This window comes from Aethina tumida, chromosome 2, assembly GCF_024364675.1.
Source record: "Aethina tumida isolate Nest 87 chromosome 2, icAetTumi1.1, whole genome shotgun sequence".
In the NCBI taxonomy this organism is placed as follows: Eukaryota; Metazoa; Arthropoda; class Insecta; order Coleoptera; family Nitidulidae; genus Aethina; species Aethina tumida.
In genome coordinates this window covers 37,306,557-37,324,894 of record NC_065436.1, presented here as the reverse complement: position 1 = coordinate 37,324,894, position 18,338 = coordinate 37,306,557, and the positions used below count along the sequence as shown (strand labels likewise).

The following is an 18,338-nucleotide window of genomic DNA, read 5'->3' as shown; positions in this document are numbered from 1 at the left end:
TTTTCTTTTCGGTTTTTAATCTGTGAAAGAATATAATTTTCGGCCATTTTCGTTGAAAATAAAAGTATCTCCACCAGAGAAAATAAACGTTTGCATGAAATATTATCTGGGACGTGATAAGACTTAATCCACGACGCGTTTCCGTTGAATGATTATATCAAGATATTCAGCGTGTAAACCGGGGTCATTTTCTTTGTGGCGACGATGGGAGTAACGGAGTGACAGGTTGACGGACGTCGCTTCATCACGACGATGCAGAAAAAAAAAGGAACACTATGTCATTCCTTCAGGAGCATGAAGATGGTTTACAGTCCGGAGCAGAACTTTCATATTTCATTTTTTACCGTCACATTTGTTCAGTTGATGTTAGTGTTTGCTTTAATAATGTTAACGTGCTTTCAAATACAAGAACTAATAGAAATATTGGGAACATAAATAAAATTATATAATAGTTGTGTTTTGGTAGGAACCGTATATTATTTTGAGTATAAAGGGGCTCCGACACTTTTTGAAGTTTCTTGTTTTCGGAAAAATAGTTGATATATCCACCGCAACAAAAGTTGTGGCCATTAATTAAAATCTCTGAATTATATTTAAAGTAAAGTTGAACAAAAAAAGGGACGGGAGCGGGAGCACAGCACACAAAATAAATTGTTAAAGTTGTATAGAAAACGCGGAGCTGGAACAAACAAAAGTGGTGCAACGAGCCGTGCATTTTCCCTGTTTTGTCATCCGCAGTTGACTCAGGAAATACAATATTAAATTATCCAAAAGTGCCTACACTACACACGTGTTAATAAAGATGATAATCTACTTCAGTTTACACAAAACCCTGAAAAACACACAACCGTTTTTAACGAAATCAAATCGAAAATAACAAAAACAGATTGTGTTGCTGCGAAACCTAAGTTCCCGGTGCTTATTTCACCCTTTTCTTCCCCCATTATAAGAAAGTCGGAGTCTGAAAGGTTGTTGGACAAAGAGTAATATTAATAGAGCAATTAAAAATCCTTTAGAAAGTCGACAATGGATCCTGCAACGAACACACCCAGAGTCATCAAATATAACTCACCCTAGAAAATCAAATATCGGAATAACCTCCAGTTAACCCCAGTCTCCCATTCACACCGTTACATAAACTTGTACATTGCCAATTGTTTCAGCCCTCCCTGGGTTCACGTTTCAGCCAATTCCGAAGTGTGACACACCGTGGACTCATTTTTGACTTCGTAATTTAATTTCGGTGGTAATTAATCTTGTGATACGGCGATTTTATTACGAAAACTGGGCAATTAGCGTCACCGTTAAGATTGATATTTGTTCGTTTTTGATATCCACATTTCGGTGAGTGCATTAATTAATTGAATAAAAAACAACAGAACGGTTTTGTTTCTGCAGCATTTTACGGTGACCATTAGTGCGCATCGCTTTTCGAGCACCGAACGAAATGGCTTTCCACCATTTTAAAGCGCACAACAAACGCACCCCGCACCCATAATCCCGTGTCTCAATCAAACACATTACGATCCTTTTTAACGAGCATCCGGAAAATTGCGAACAACTCCGCTCATGCACACGCGAAACGCTGATGGAAATTAAAACCTACGTGTCTCGATTTCAATGGGACACAGACACATTAGCGGGACGTAAAGACTTTTATAACTTAGTCAGATTACCATAAAAACCGGCACTACCCTCTTTCATTTTAATAATTCAACGTTTACTGTTTCAATCGAAATAAATATGCCAAAAGCAAGTTGATTTGTTTGGAAATGCATGATTATTGAATATTAACCAATACAGGAACAAAAGGCATTTTACATGCACGAATATTAAATTTCTTATTGTACGGTATGGATTAAATTCCCCATTGTCGTTAGCGAAACTTTTATAAACGGTCCGAAACAGAATTTGCAAATTAATTACCTCCATTATTTAAATATTAAATTACAGAACCGAATTGCACAGTTCCCGATTCTATTTATGATAGAAAAGTTCGATTTATATGTAAATTGCGATTGAGAAAATCTGATTTTGCGAAATTTCAAAGTTTGTGCACTTGTTTACAGTGAGGATGCACATAAATAGAGATTTTGCGTTTTATTTGTCAACTGACTGGAACAATTTTCTATTTCCACCTTTGTGCTATGTTAATTAATTTGTTTTACCAAAACTTTGACTATTCATATGTAATTCATTTGATTTTATTATTTAAAATACAATCATTCCGCATTTAATTACAATGATTAGTTGTTTTATTATGGCAAATTAATAACATGATGTTTAATTTTGTTACATGTGATCTAATAAACTTACAATTTAGTTGAAATTGTGTAAATAATGATAACCCTACATTTTTATCAACTGTTTTGTTGATATTTCTCACGTCTAATAATTATTTGTAAATTCAATCAGCATTAATTAACGCATGAGTTAATTAAATGAACGCCACATTTGATGAATAATTTGGATAAATTACACTATTTAAATTAACGGTGGAGGAATGGAAAATGATATTCTGTTGACTCAGTTAATTCAAACCTCTCTATAATTCAAAGTTATCGAGTTCTCTAGAAAATCTCTTCATATTTCGAACTAAATCAATACATTTTTATGCACTTGGTAATTTGAATGAAAAAATCATCGTTACGTAACAAAATGACGCGTCAAACACTCGACAATGCAGAGAGAAAGAGAAAGACAAGTTTAAACTTGTATCATCGTGCACGAGCCTTTGTTTTTGTAATGATTAGTTTGACACACACTTCTTCACGAATTGGTTTATCTAGTTAAATTTTAGTTACTGTTACTCTTCCGTTGGTTGTATAAATATTAAATAAAATTTGTTTTAATTATGTGTCCTAAAAAGTATAAATGCTTGACGATAGCTGAAAAAACGAAGTTAATCGAAAAAGTAGAGGGAGGTTAGAAGAAAAGTGATGTAACAAAAGAATTTAAGATTCCTCTGAGTACTCTCTCAACACAAGGAGAAAATATATGCTGCTCCTGGAGTACGGAAAAGAACTACTAAAGGAGAATTTCCTTGTCTGGAAGAAAGCCTGGTCATTTGGATAAGATAGTGTAGAGGACAAAAAGTGTCTATTAGGAAGGAGTTCGTGTCTACTCCAAGCATCAAAAACTTTGCGGCAAGTGAAGGGTGGCTTACAAATTTAAAAAAGAGAAATGGAGTTGTGTTTAAAAAAGTTTGTGGTGAAAGTGTTAATAATGCAGTTTGCGTAGATTGGCATGGTAAATTGAAGACTTTGACTGAAAACTATGATGCTCAAGGCATTTTTAATACTGATGAAACTGGCCTATTTTTCAAATGTATCGGACAAAACGCTTACTTTAATAAAGAGAGGTTGATAGTTTTATTTGCAGTAAATGTGGACGGATTGGAAAAATTAAAACCCTTAGTGAAAGTAAAAGCAATGAAACCGTGATGTTTCAAAGGAGTGAAATCGTTTCCTACTGATTATCGTCCTAACAAAAAAGCTTGGATGACGACAGAACTTTTTAACAATTGATTTTTAACAGTTAATGGGGACATGAAACCATAAAAGCGGAAAATTTTACTCTTTTTAGACAATTCCATTGTCCACAACAGTCCTCCTATATTGTCCAACGTAGAACTCTACTTCTTTCCGCCAAAAACAATTTCCAAATTGCAACCATTAGACCGTTCTATTGCAAAAAAATTGTTAAGCCTTTTTACAACCTCTCGACAAGCACCTAACTGCGAATATAACGGTTCACCCCAAACGATTCTCGACTGCTTCAAAAAATCCGGTTTCATAAAAGAAGATCAGGAAAATCTTCCAATAATTAAGGATGATGAAGAACCAGCAATAGAACCACTTGTTGACATCAGCGGTCTGAGTTTTTCTGACTTTGTTCAAGTCGATAAAGATGTTGCTGCCTCAGCTTCACTAACCAATGGCGAAATTTTATTTGCGACAGATACAAATGAAAAAATCAAGGATGAAGATGAGGACGATGCACCTTTGGCAGAAGTGTCAGGTAAGGAGGCAAGAGCCTCACTTGACACCTTACAAATCTTCTGTCTACAAAACGAAAATGATGAAAAAGGATTTCAAGTACTTTTTCTTTTAAAAATAGTTATTGAGCAGTCTAAGCAGCAGCAATGTGCTTTGAAGCAAACCAATATAACAGAGTTCTTTCGAAAGATTAATTAATTCACATTATGAATATGTACATGTATGAATGTACCTCTTAACTTTCGTCATTCTTAAAGAATAGCAGTTAATAAATAATAATTGATAAAATAATAATCGAAGTTTTATATTTTTTCTCTCAAAAATTTCGAACAATTTTATATTTCAAACACTAATAATTCGTAATATTTTAAGAGTCCCCCGAGTTTCGAATTAATGAGATTCGACTCTATCTGGAAAGTGTATTTTAGTGACAATAACGGAAATTCCCGCAACTTTGGCAATTACATACTTTGACCGTAAGCTGTCTAATTAAAAACATCTAGAAAGGACGACAGTTGCCGGTTAAAATCCTGCGCAAAGAGGGTGCATTGATCCTGGAGGACGTAACGCACGAAACGCCGGTGCCATTGTTTATCCCGGTGCCGTTTAAATTGTACATGGAATATAAAAAAAGCGGTCGTGTCCATTAAAAGTCCGTCTGTCCGATCGTAAAGCATTTCCGCGCAGAAGAGAGCCGAACACGGAGCAGTGGGAATGAATCCTGGCCCCGGCCTGGTCTGGGATGAGATGGAGTGAGCGAAACAGTGCCCTGCAGGCGTTTGCTGCCGTGTTGCTGTTCCACTCTCCGGCCGACAACAGTGATCAATAGACATCTCTTCTGAGTGTTCTGCTGAAATAATCTCTCGTGGCGTCTCGTTCGGCTCGCACAGCATCGCACAGCATCGCTCCGGACTCACTCTGTGCTCCGAACCGACGCATCGGCATCAGTTCGTTCAGACCGTGTGCGGTGTTGGTCGTCGCCACTCAACTCGCCACTCCGGGGTAACTTCAACTGCCACACAAATATCATTTTCATTCGTTCGTTCGTACGGTCGGCCGGTCGTTCCTCCGTTTCTTCCCCGGAAAACAAACTCCTCGACAAGGTAATTCATTTTTTATTAATTTCTCACTTTGTTTTATGTAAAAAAAATAATATTTTCTTTAGATTTAGGATTAAATATATAATTTAAAATATTTATAATTATTTTTTTTTTCTGTTACATTGCATAAATATTATTGAATTTTATTTTGAATATTATATAAATTATTATTATTTGTAATTTGTAAAATAATTAAGTCGAATAAGTAGATATTTATTTATTAAATGGTAAAATGAATCGCAGATCAAAATATTTAAATAATTAAATAATTTTAACCTTAGTGCATGTAATATTATTTAATTTTAAAGACTACAAAAATAATTTAAACATATTTAATTTGACTGTCTATTCATTTAAATAAATAAAAAGAAATTAAAGTGAAATCAATAATTTTAAAATATATTATTTCCTCCGCATACAACAAAACGTATTTTGATAATATTTAATATTTTAAAAAACACTTAACAAGTAAGGTTAGACATGAGTTTTTTTAATAATAACGATAAAACATGTATCTTGTTTCAAAAACAATTCTAATTTGGGAGAGTGATTTATTGGGGCGCAATAAGCAATTATAACTAATTTCGTCGTCCAGACGTGGAAAATATAAACATCTCGAGTGTGAAATATTCTCGGTTGGACTTCTTGGATTTATCTTCGGTATGTATTCATTCCATGCGGCATTTAACTATGAAGGATTCCAGCAGACAAAAATAAAACTGAAAACGTTCTATTTAAACACCACCTTTATGGCGCTGCTGCTGGCTTTCCATTATGTATTTAAACTGCTGGCACATATTTCCTCCCGGGCGATGTAAAATTAAAATTTATTCCATCGTTGTTTTCAATTTTGCACAATGAAATTGGTGGAATGGTCAAGAGATTTTCATAAAACCCTCTTGAACTAATAAATGGTATAAATAGAAATGGTAAACAATAACACAAACATTAATTAACGCTGCTGACAGTGATAAGTCGATGACAAATTAAATGTAATGACCCCTTTTAACTGATAAACATACATTTCTGTACGTACACTATAAATATCAACTCGGGAAATGTAGTTTTATCTGTCACCAACCGACACAAACTTGTGGTTTTCAGACTCACGCCTAAATTAAATATTTCCTGAGCAATTATCTCAACTAAAACTTGTTTTGGACGTTGCTCCCGAATTATCAGCATCTCAATGTTCGTTCCTCTAGATTGAATCAATATTTCAGGAACACATTGAATCTAGATTCAAACCACCTGGTGGTTGTTTAGGATCCTGGAGTACTCGAAACACATGTTGTCTTGTCGAGGAATAATAAAATGGGCTCCGAGAAACATAAACAAGTACGGTTGAACCCTCGATGCATCTTAAATGTAAACCCATCGTAAAAAAAGGGAAAAACACAGGTCTGCGATTAATATCCACAAGCGTGTTTGTTTAACCGTTTGTCGTCGGTCTCTGTTACTAGTTGGGGTTGTGTTTGTTTATAAATATATAAATAATTTTAATTAAAAATCATTTATGCAACAGTAACATATCGTTTTTAATAAAATTGAAAATTGCCATTAGGTGCAATATTCAAAGTGGAAATCTCATGCATATTCATTTATTTATTTATACCATTTTGTATTGTTAGCGAAACAAATACTGAAAATCCATTACATTGCAAAACCTAGTGTGTCGAGTGTTTCAACAACAGCAACAGGAACGTTATAATATACAACAATGCTACTTTATTCCCATAAAACGATGTAACGGCCATAAAAATATCAGTTCTTAAAAAACTAAATTTACAAACGCCATGAAGGAAAGTATTCGACTGTGTTTTAAACCATATTACACGAAAGCGGGCGAAAACTGGGGGATGAGATGGAGATGGAGTCCCTTTAACTTTTCAACGGGATGAGATGAAAAAACCGAATTGCGGCATCGATTTCCACCCCTTGTTCGCGTGTATGTTTGTGGAAAAGTGTTTAAAAAAAATTCAGGAATTTCAGAACAAACCTACAGAAACGAAGTAGAAGATTTCGGTCCAATTTGCGGTCGAATAGTGCGTTCTATTTATAAATTTCAGGACAACGTTTACATTTGCCCGAAAGAACGGAAGAACAGGCGATTTAACAAAGGTATCCGAAATCTGTTTGGATAAACCGCACGACCAACGAACAGTGAAATTCATTATTACGGCCGTCGTTGATACAAACAATTTGGCAAATTTATCTGCGTCTTTATCCTTCGGAACGTTGCTTATTTATGTAACCTAAAAAAATACACACACGAAGTCCTCCGCAACGTTTCCTTGATGATATCTAAAGTACATCGTTTCTGGGACGGCACGGAGATAAACGGCTGCCATCAAACAAGCGCCGATGTCGGTTTGAATCCTCATTTTGCAAAATCAATCCGCACAACGAATCAGCACTTTGTCCGATATCAATCCCATTGATTAAACGTTCGGCGATTCCAACTTTTCATTTGCCCTCAATTTATTACCGCCACCCTGTTTACTAAATTCCACTTCGAATCGATATCCCACTGATTCTGCTGGTCGCCTCAAAGTGTTTTAACAAAACAATTATTTTTTCCTTCTCAGATCTACACTTTGGATTAATCGACTTAATTAAATTTCGTAAGTTGCGTCCCTCCGACAATTAATTGACATGTAATAAACGTTTTAAAGGACTCGTGTCACGTTTCCAGTCGACATTAAAATATTATATTTCATGTCATTTTCCCACAGCGCAGTAATATTAAGTGCATATTTATGTATGTGGTTTCTGTACGTTGCGACCAGATGAATGGGCAACCCGATATCCATTTGAAGAGCAAACAAACTGTTATGTGTGTTTGCAATGCGATGACATTTTATGCTAAATTAGAAACGTCGCTGTGAGAAATGAATGATGTCTCCCCTTTGTGGGGCTATTTTCGATTACCATAAGAACAAAGAGAAATTGATTAAAAATATAAACTAGCGTATCAAATTTAATAAGGTTGTAGTAAAGTTAATACGTTAATAAACCGTTTTAAGGATGAAATGCGGTTGTTGAATAAAGGCAATATAATAATAGAGAAGCTCATAACCGAACGTTCTGCAGCAATATAAAAGAGCTTGATTCTACGTGGAAATGTAGCTTAACTGCCTTTTCTATTAGATATCCTTATTCAAGCGGCAATTCCACTAAAACGTGGCTAATATGTTGTTCATGAAAATTTATTTTACCTAAACTATCTCTATAAAATTGTTGGTGCTTTCAGTTTGAACCGCAACAAAGTATCTGCCACGATTTGTCGAGGCGCTCTTTAAAAACGGGGACAAAAGTGTATCATGAAACAAGACACTGCTGGAATACATATGCGGAGGGCGAAATGATATGTGTGTGCACTTTCGTACATAAAGCTACACATAGCTAAAACAGAAAACCTGAAAGCAAACAGTCCATCAAAGTATTTTCTGGAATTAGATTTACTTACGGCTTCTTTGATCCACTTTTTTGGCTATTGGAAGCAACCAACATACATGAGCCAATTAAAAATTTATCTCCATGTCTACAGCAAAATATCTAATTTTTTATGTTTCGATACATCTAGAAATATAACTTTTTATTTTTGCCAAAGGCTAATAAAAACGGACATTAAATGGTTGGTTTATTATGTTATCAGGTTCTGTCCAAATAACGTTTTTATTATGTTGAAAATACAAATAAAAAAGTAACGAGCATGTTTAGAATTAAACTGCAAAGATGTAAAATCGCGGAATTTTCGATATTTATGGCCGTTTGTGCATCGACAGAAATGGCGAACCGCACAGTCTATTTATAACCCAGTTGTTACAAGCAGTGCTTTTATCTGGGAATAATTTAAATTTTTCGAAAATAATCAGCCACATTTACCGAGATAAACAGTCCTGCGCCAGATAATTGATATTCAGGTTTCACGTAGTCGTTTCGTATCGGTTTCTCGTTGCACCATTTACTTCAACGTTATTTATTTATTTATTTATTTATTTGTGTGCTTTATGCTGCGACAACACTCACGTTTCTACATCTAAGAGTTCTATGAAATACAATGCTGTTTGCATACGCTTTACATTACATTTCAACTTTCTTGAACAATCAAAGCGCATAATTACAACAAAAACTGAATGGAAATAAAAACTAATATCTATAGTTGACAATTATAATTTGAAAAGTTTAAATACGATTATTTGCTGTCGAACAAATTTGTCGGATCGTTTAATGATTCGAGTTTCAAATTAGTTTTTCTCATAAATTTAAAAGTGCACAAACAAATTGTACACAATTTTGCTTTTATTTATCCGAATGTTCGAATTGTAATTATCGGAAAAAGCTTTTATTTCCGCCCCATATAATTATGTAGGTGTAATCTTTCCGCGACCAAACACATTCGGACATGTTGAGGCGTGTGATAAGATGGATGGACGTCTGTTTGCTCGGCAGTCCATCATTTCGCGCCGAATTAATGGATATTCAACATGTGACCATAAACCAGAAATTACATTTACCCCAGCTGAAGCACATTCCCTAAATCTATCCAAATTTATCTATCCCGGTTTATGTGCTTATCTCCTACTTAGTGTTTGCGATTGCAGAACTCGTCCTCCTGTTTACCAGGACGACGTTCGTGCACTTGGTTAGATATTCATGCGGAACGATACTAATAAATCGGTTTGTTCACGACACGAATATTGATCTGTGTGTTCCTAAGATAAAATGCTTCATAATTTCGATTTATGCGCCACCACCAGGCATAAATCAGCTGTGGAACGCACCGATTCATTACGTTTGTTTTTCGACGAATTCTGCTACTGTTTCTTTGGTCCAAAACCTGTTAGATTTATGGCCATTTGGCTCGGTCGTGTGTTCATTTGTGCGATAAATGCAAATAAAAATAATCAACGTTTTTCATCTTGTTGTGAATAGAAGATATTTTAAATTAGCACAAACAAACATCTATCATAAATTTAGATTGAGTCGAAAATTGGGTAGCGGGTTAATTTAAATTTACAACGGCATCATTTAGGATCAATATTTGAAGCAGATGTTACAGTTGATCGCGTTGATTCGCAACAGAAATCTAATTCAATTTGATTTGACCCCGTTGTTTCTGGTTCCTACGAAATCCCCGTTCAAAGTCGAACGTAGTAATTTCTGTGTTTTTAACCCGATTAATTATTCATCCAGGATGTGTTCCAGACTTGGGGAACGGAAGCTGTTTAAATTTTAATCGAAATCTCCGTTTAAATTGTGATCGAAAAAAAATTTGGTCCAATTAATTTTTGGTGCAAAGATAAAAATGCAGCCGAAAGCTTTTTCACGGACTAGGAGTTGTAATTCAATTCTATACCTCTTATTTTATCGGTAATTTTGGATATAATTGAATAAAAATGGCGAAGAGAACGAGAAATGAACAGAACAGAAGAGTAGTTCAACAGCTTAATCCGTTTCACCGATTTATTTACTCAACGTTTCTGAACCCACACGTTCATTTTCTATTAAAAGTGAACATTTTTGCATTTAAATTAAAACTTGAGATGGTTCGCGGTAGATTTTTAAATTGGAACATGGTTAATTGGTCTCCCGACGACAAACTAATCGTTATTATGCTGCATTATGATCCGATACAAAAGACACTTTTAATAATTAAAATATTTATTAATATTATTCATCTTCCAATTAAATTCCGTTTTGATTAAAATAATTTAAGCACTGTTTGATTATGTATCCCAAGTTTCGCAGGAAATTAAGAGAAATATAACGGAGTTGCCGGAATCTTGGCAGTGCAGCTTGAATATTATTGAACAGATTCGGGCTGTGCGCCGCATAATATTATCGCTGAAATTATATTACAGTTGGTCTCTAATGCCGGGCCAAATTTTATCGGTACATCGCGGCACAATGGAACACTGCTTTGATTAATATTAATGTTTCTATGTTTGTTATTAAATTTATAATCTCGATAATCGTATTAGTGAATATGCAGCGCATAAGTTCATTAATTTTAAACAAACCATTATTAACACTTTGCTAATGTTGCCACTGTATCAGTGTGGAACACGCAAATTCGAATTGTCGAATATTTATCAAAGGTTTTTAATCATGACTGTGGATTGATTATGTTATGTAATTAGGTCTGGAGCTAACTAAAACAGTAATAAAAGGGATGATTTTTAATTTACAATTCAAACGTCAATTTAAGCACATTCAATTAATGTTTATGTGAGTTGTGAATTAAACGAGACAAACAAACAGAAATAGAATCGGGATTAATTTAATCCCGAATTACTACTATCCACCCAATTAACAATAATATCATTCGGGTGGATTAAATTAAATTTTTCTTGAACGCTAATTGCTAAATTACCAATGCCGGTCAACAAAACAAATGACGCATTTAAACCATACAACTTATGCTGGCTTTTATGTTTCTTAATTTGGAATTACGGCTTCAAGTGGCGTTTTGTGCGAGGAATTTTACCGAATTTAATTTCGACCCGGTTATAAGTTGTTTCCTTTAGACAATTTTCGAGTCTGGGGAGGGAAACTTAAGCGGGAAAATATCAATTGTCTTTCTTTATGGGTCTTAGGTTTTAAAGGAAACTGTGAAGTGAGATCAGTATTTTTATTTTATAGTTTTCGTAACGTTATCAAAATAACCACCTGAAAATATATCGTGTCCGTCCGTATCCGGCAAAAATTTAAAGCACGGAAAAATAGTAGGGTTGATTTAACATTCGAAATGCGAATTTGCGTGGATCACGTGATCCCCGAGATTCGGGAGACATAAGTAACATTGATTTATGCCCGCGAAATACACGGGCTTAATGGAATTTTGAATGTGCGATCGTAAAGCAAAAGAAATCCGCATTCAAATTCACGGAACGGCAAAAATAAAGATACGTCGTGCGTTTGAGGCGAAATAAAGGATGGCAAACGTGATTTTGAAACCGAGTTATTCTCGCTTTATGCTTATGTTTACACAATACGTGTTTAGAGCCGTGTTGTTACGCAAATTAGAGCCGAGTGTGGCTGGAATTTTGCTCTATTTTCTAATTTAACAGGAACTAATACTCCAATTTTGTGTGTTTGCAATCGCAAAATAATGTACGACTATTTAAAATAACACGTGCGGTAATATAATATACATTGCCATTTTTGTTTGTTACAGGTAATAAAATAAGTTTTGTTGGAACTATTTCCTAAATTTCGCTACCACGGGTGGCTAGCATCTTCAGGGGTCTGATATGGTTCATGTTACTTTGACATCTGATTGACAACTAAATGGTAACTTAGACAACTGATGTTCTAGAAATTTCGTTCTGTTCGTTGGCCGTTCGTATCTGTTTGGCGATTTTGGTGTTTTTGACCACTGCTGTCCACATTTTATCAAGCTGCAATGCTCCTTCTTTTGTGTTGAAGTTGTTTCCGTGTTTATGGATTTCAACTGCTTCTCTAATCATTCTCTTGTGGAGGTAAGCAATTGTGTATCTTGGAATTTTATCTTATGATTTCCATTTAACAGTGCATGTTTAGCTACAATAGACTTGTTCTAGGACAAGTATCTTCCTTGTTGGTGTAAAAACAGTATGACATGTTTTAATAAGATTTTTTCATTTATATCGGTAATTTTACATATATATGGGAGAAAAGTTTTACCAATCGTGGGCTCACTAAGTGGATTTTTATTATTAGCATAAAGTCCCATTGTACGTCTTATTTCTAAGTGTTTGGATCCGTTGACCTGTATTGTTTTTTCCAAGTGTTCTTGTTCTTCAGCGAAATGATGTGCGACACATATACTTTTGGCTCGTTCGGTTAGTTAGTTTTGATGACCCCTTGTTTTTGACTAGGATGATGGTTAGATAGTTTATGTAGATACCGATCGGTGTGTATAGGTTTTCGATATACTGTATGTTTCTCCACTCTTTTTACTAGGACATCTAAGAAAGATATTTGGTTCTCCATCTCCAATTCCATTGTGAATTTGATATTGTTATATTGAGAGTTTAGGTGTTTTAGAAAATAATCTAGTTTTTCTTGTCCATATTTCCATATCACAAAAGTATCATCCACGTAACGATACCGAACAGAAGGTTTGTGAATAGAAGTCTAAATTGCTTTTTGTTCAAACTTTTCCATAAAGAAATTAGTGATCATTGAACTAAGACGGCTGCTCATTGCTAATCCTTCAGTCTGTTCGTATTTGTTGTTCCAAACGAAATAGCTTTTAGTAAAGCATGTGCGGAAAAGATCTACTATATCTCGAGGGAATATTTCTAATATCATGTTTAAGGAATCACTGACAGGAAATTTGGTGAAAAGTGACACCACGTCGAAACTGACCAGTCTATCTTCTACATAAAGATGTAATCCTTTCAATATCTCAACAAAATGAGTGGAATCTTTGATAAAGGTTGGGGTTTTTCCAACATGAGGCTGTAGCAATCTGGTAAGATACCTAGCCAAGTTATATGTTGGTGACCCAGGAGTACTAACGATGGGTCCTTATGCATTTTGAGCAGACCATATAAGGGAGATGGAAACGCTTCTGATTTGACTAATTGTTTTTGGATATCCGCTGGTATAGATGATCGTTACGTGAATGATATGTGATATTTTATACCAACAAGGAAAATTCAACACAGTCTTAGATCTGCCAAAGATAGGAGAAACAATCAAACAGCTTCTGGGACAGTATTCATGGGAACCACAAAACGTTCAATAGGGACTAGGATTAAGGAACACAAATGAAACTGCAACCTAGGACAAACAGACAAGTCTGCTGTAGCTGAACATGCACTGTTAGTTGGAAATCATAAAATTCTAATATACACAATTGCTTACCTCGACAACTGGATATCACAAGAGAATGATGAGGGAAGCAATTGAAATCCATAAACACGTGCTCAAAAACACCAAAATCGATAGCAGATAAGAACGGTCAACGAACAGAACAAAATTTCTAGAACATCAGTTGTTTAAGTTGTCATTTAGTTGTCAATCAAATGGTAAAGTGACACGAACCAAATTAGACCTCTGAAAATGCTAGCCACTCGTGCTAGCGAAACGTCAGGAAATAATTCCAAATAAACGTCGACCAATAAAGCCGAACAATTATAAATATGAAAACAATGGTCTCGAAAGCCCTAACCTTCACAGTTTACAGTTGCCAACAAACAAACAGACAATAATTTATATACACGAAAATTCTTGATATTTAAATTTTCTTAACATATTGTCTAAATTTTATCAGTAAAGAACGATGGTTTCTTGATTACTGATTTATGACCCATAAAAAGGTATATTTGGTAGAGTGTTTTTTGGCAGTCAATGGTTCGGAAATTTCGAGGGGAAAACCGACTGGTAATACTTGGCGGACACAGTCGAATTTTCCAGTTCGCGTTGTCTGGAAATTCAGTTTTAATAGATAACGGATGACATGAATATTTTTCTGTGTCCTCTCCCAAAATATGTCAATCCCGAAAATTAAACATGCAAACTCTGAGCCTTTCTATCCATTTTCATTAATCAAATTTTAACATTAGCCCCATTAAACATGTTTCATCATGATTAATTTTCAAGATTTTTTTTGAATAATTACAACAGAAAAATAACAAAATAAAAAATTCACAATTTTTAAGTGTTTATAATCAAGTCAATTGGTTTAGTTTTCTCTTTACTATTTATTAAATAATATGACAGATAAAAACCCTGGATTAAATTGATATGAAATGTGCGGGGAAACTAAATCGATCCAATCCACTCAAGTCCAAACGGCACGATACATTTTAATTAAACCCTTTTCCGTAATATCGTTTCATCCCCGGAAAAGAAGGAAATTGCCAATATCTATAAACAAAGGCATTCCGGAGTCGATTCGCGAAAGAAAGAACGCGAGACTTTCGGAGGACTGGCCCTAAACAAGAGCTAATACACAAGTTAAAAAATGTCAAGACAAAACAGCAAGTTATTTAAATTTATCGTCCCCTTTTTTGTACGCGGCAACTGTTCGTTCGGGGAGAAAAAAACAATTTCTGTGACCCAGTTCGCAATAAATAATCTGTATTAATGATATTGCGGAGTGGCATGGCCGGAGCCGTATTAACTTAACTTTGCATTTTAATAAATAATCGATGGAAACGTGTACGGCATGTCTAATTTAAAACAGCGCCATCCAACTTCCCCGCTAATCTTTTTCCTCGTGCCTTTTACGGTGCATTATGTGCCAAATTTAAAAGTTTTTCCGGACCATTAGCCCGAGCTTTGTGCTTTTATCAAATCAGTGCGAGTTTTTAAGTAATTTTTTAGCAAAATCCGACGCGCAACTGGATGCATAACAGATACGGATACCTGCATTTCAAAGAGACTGAAAGCCAAATTGGAGGATCGTCTATTTTTGGTTGGCAAAGATCCGATTAAAAATGGCGAACCGTACTTTCCGCGTTTTCCAACTTTACGGCGAATTAAAGTGCAGTAAATCTTTATAGAATATACATCAAAAATGTGGGTCAATGCAGCAACATCGGAGATATTGAACCTGTTTAAATTTGCATATTGAGATTTATGTTTATCACGTCATCTTTATTGGATTCCTGACCAGACTATTTTATGTCGTTAGTTTTCTTTCCCATCTTTTCAAATAATAATAATAATAATAATAATAATACATTACTGTCTTGTCTTTACTTCATCCAAATTAAATAATAATGAGCACTTAGTTATATTGCACCGTGATTACATGTGTACATGGCGAATTATTTTTACCTGAAATTTAAATTCAGATCCAACCCTTTTAAAGTGGTTTTAGTCTAGGCCAATTTAACTTTTAAATATTTAAAATCCCAAATGGAGTTTATACTCAAAGTAAAAATGTTTTTGGAACTTTTTTATTTTTAATATATATTTTAACCTTAACAGCAATTTTTTTTATTTTACCTTCATTAGCAATAAAATAGCCGACTATCCGATCCAGTATTCCATCTTCAGATTAAAACTATAATAAACTCCTTGAGAATTGTTTGATTAATTTTGTAACCTGCTTAAAATTGCGCTTTAATACAGTTTAGATTTTTTAGATTATTATCTAATCGTGTATGATTAGATAATTAGTTAATTAGTCAATTAGCAAACATATTATCTCTATTAGTTGATAATAATCTGTTTGTCAATTACCTTTATCAATCAAATATTACGTACGTAAGACTTATTCAATTAACATAATTATATTAAATATATATGGGCAAATGCAAATTTTTTCCTTGAAAGTACATCAGAAATAAAGATGATCCTGAAAATTTGAACACGATTTGATCAAATCCGGCTACAGGAGAATTTTTTGACATTTGAAAAAAATAAATTTTTTAGTAGACAGTAAAAATTTGTATCTCAGCTTCTATGTAACTTAGAGATTCCGTTCAAAGGGTCGTCTTCTTCATTAACCCTCAACTTTCAAGAACAAAATAGATATTAGTGTTAACCCACTGTACTAGCAAAATTTTGCCTGTTTTCAAAATGCTCTCAAATCTACAAATTTCAGAGTAAAATAACTGCTGATATTTTTTGTGGCGATCTGTTCTGTTGATTATATGGCCATCCAAAACCGATCGATTTTTCAAAAATTACTATTTTTAGATGACTGTAACTATTTTGTCGAAACTTAGATTAGTTTCAAATTTTCAGAGAAGTTATGGAAACTGTGGATCCGAGTTATAAATTTTTAAACATCTCGAAAATTGCGTTGAAAATAGCAAGCAATTTATTATATTAATTGTCATTTCAACGTATATTATGCAGTTAAATGGTAATGATTATAGCAACTTAAACTTAAATTTATTGTATTTTGTATTTCAGCATCACAATGAAATACACAGAAATATTATTAGTGATTTTTTGGAGTATTTTTAAAATTTTTGTTTATAAATTTAATTCAACTACTTTATAATCTTTTTCGAAAGAAGTCACTCTCACTTCTAAGGTATTGTCATAAACAGTCCTACTTAACGTTAATACAATATATGAGTACTATAAGACATTTTCAGAGCAATATGAGTACCCTACCCTTAAGTTCAAAAAGGGCAAAAAGGTCCTCTTAGTCCACTGATAACCAATTTCTTTATGGAAAAGATTGAACAAAATGCGATTGAGACTTCCAAACACAAACCTTTTGTTTGATACATTCGTGATATGGAAACATGGACAAGAAAAACTAGATCAGTTTTTAAAACACCTAAACTCTCAACATAACAGTATCAAATTCTCAATGGAATTGGAGAAAGTGTACCAAATACCTTTTTGGATGTCCTAATAAAAAGAGTGGGAGAACATTTTAGATCATACTGTAAATCGAATACCTACACAATCCAATCGGTATCTACATCTAATCATCATCCTAGTGGAAAACAAGGGGCCATCAAAACACTAACCGAATGAACCAAAATGATATGTACCACTGATCACCTTATTGAAGAACAAGAACACTTAGAAAAAACACTAGAGGCCAATAATAATAAAGATCAAGCTAGTGAGCAGATCTGAGACTGTGTTGAATCTTCCTTGTTGGTATAAAAACAGTATGGATGTTATGTTACATACCAACAAGGAAGATTCAACACAGTCTCAGATCTGCTAAAGATAGGAGAGACTATCAAACGGTTTCTGGGATATACCTTATACCATGGTCTTGCGGGAAAGTATATTTCGGTACTACAAAATGTTCAATAGAGACCAGGATTAAAGAACATATGGAAATCATAAGATTCCAAGATACACAATTGCTTGCCTCAACAATTGGATATCACAACAGAATGATTAGGGAAACAATTGAAATCAACTTCAATAGAAAAGAAGAAACATTGAAGCTTAATAAAATTGCTACACAGATAAGAACGGCCAACGAACAGAACAACAATTCCAACAAACGTCGACCAATAAACTCGAACAACTATAGATATGGAATATATAAACTAATAAATTTCTAAAATCGAATGAAATATTTTACTCGTTTTATTCATATATCAATCATTTGATTTATTTAATAATTGAAATAGATAGAACTAATTAAAAGGAACAGTATAAATTTTTTGTGGTGGTTTGTTGAAGCATTTTAATGGAACGTTTCAGTTCCACTCGTAGCAAAGAGCTAGGAAAAGCGCGAAGAATTTTAGATAACTGCGGAAACTTAATTTCCACTAATGGATTTTGTTAAAACCGCTCCCTCTCATTGTTA

General features: G+C 34.2%; 1 protein-coding gene across 3 annotated transcripts in view; it reads left to right on the top strand.

Annotated features, from left to right (window-relative positions):
• The first annotated feature begins 4,768 nt into the window (after window positions 1-4,768).
• LOC109599021 (pleiotrophin) overlaps window positions 4,769-18,338 on the top strand; it is a 59,757-nt gene continuing 46,187 nt past the window's right edge. The window contains exon 1 of one of the 3 annotated variants that reach the window (XM_020014952.2): window positions 4,769-5,101. The gene's annotated coding sequence lies outside the window, so the exon portion shown is untranslated. The remainder of the gene's footprint in view (window positions 5,102-18,338) is intronic. The other 2 variants (XM_020014955.2, XM_020014954.2) reach the window with 2 other exon arrangements.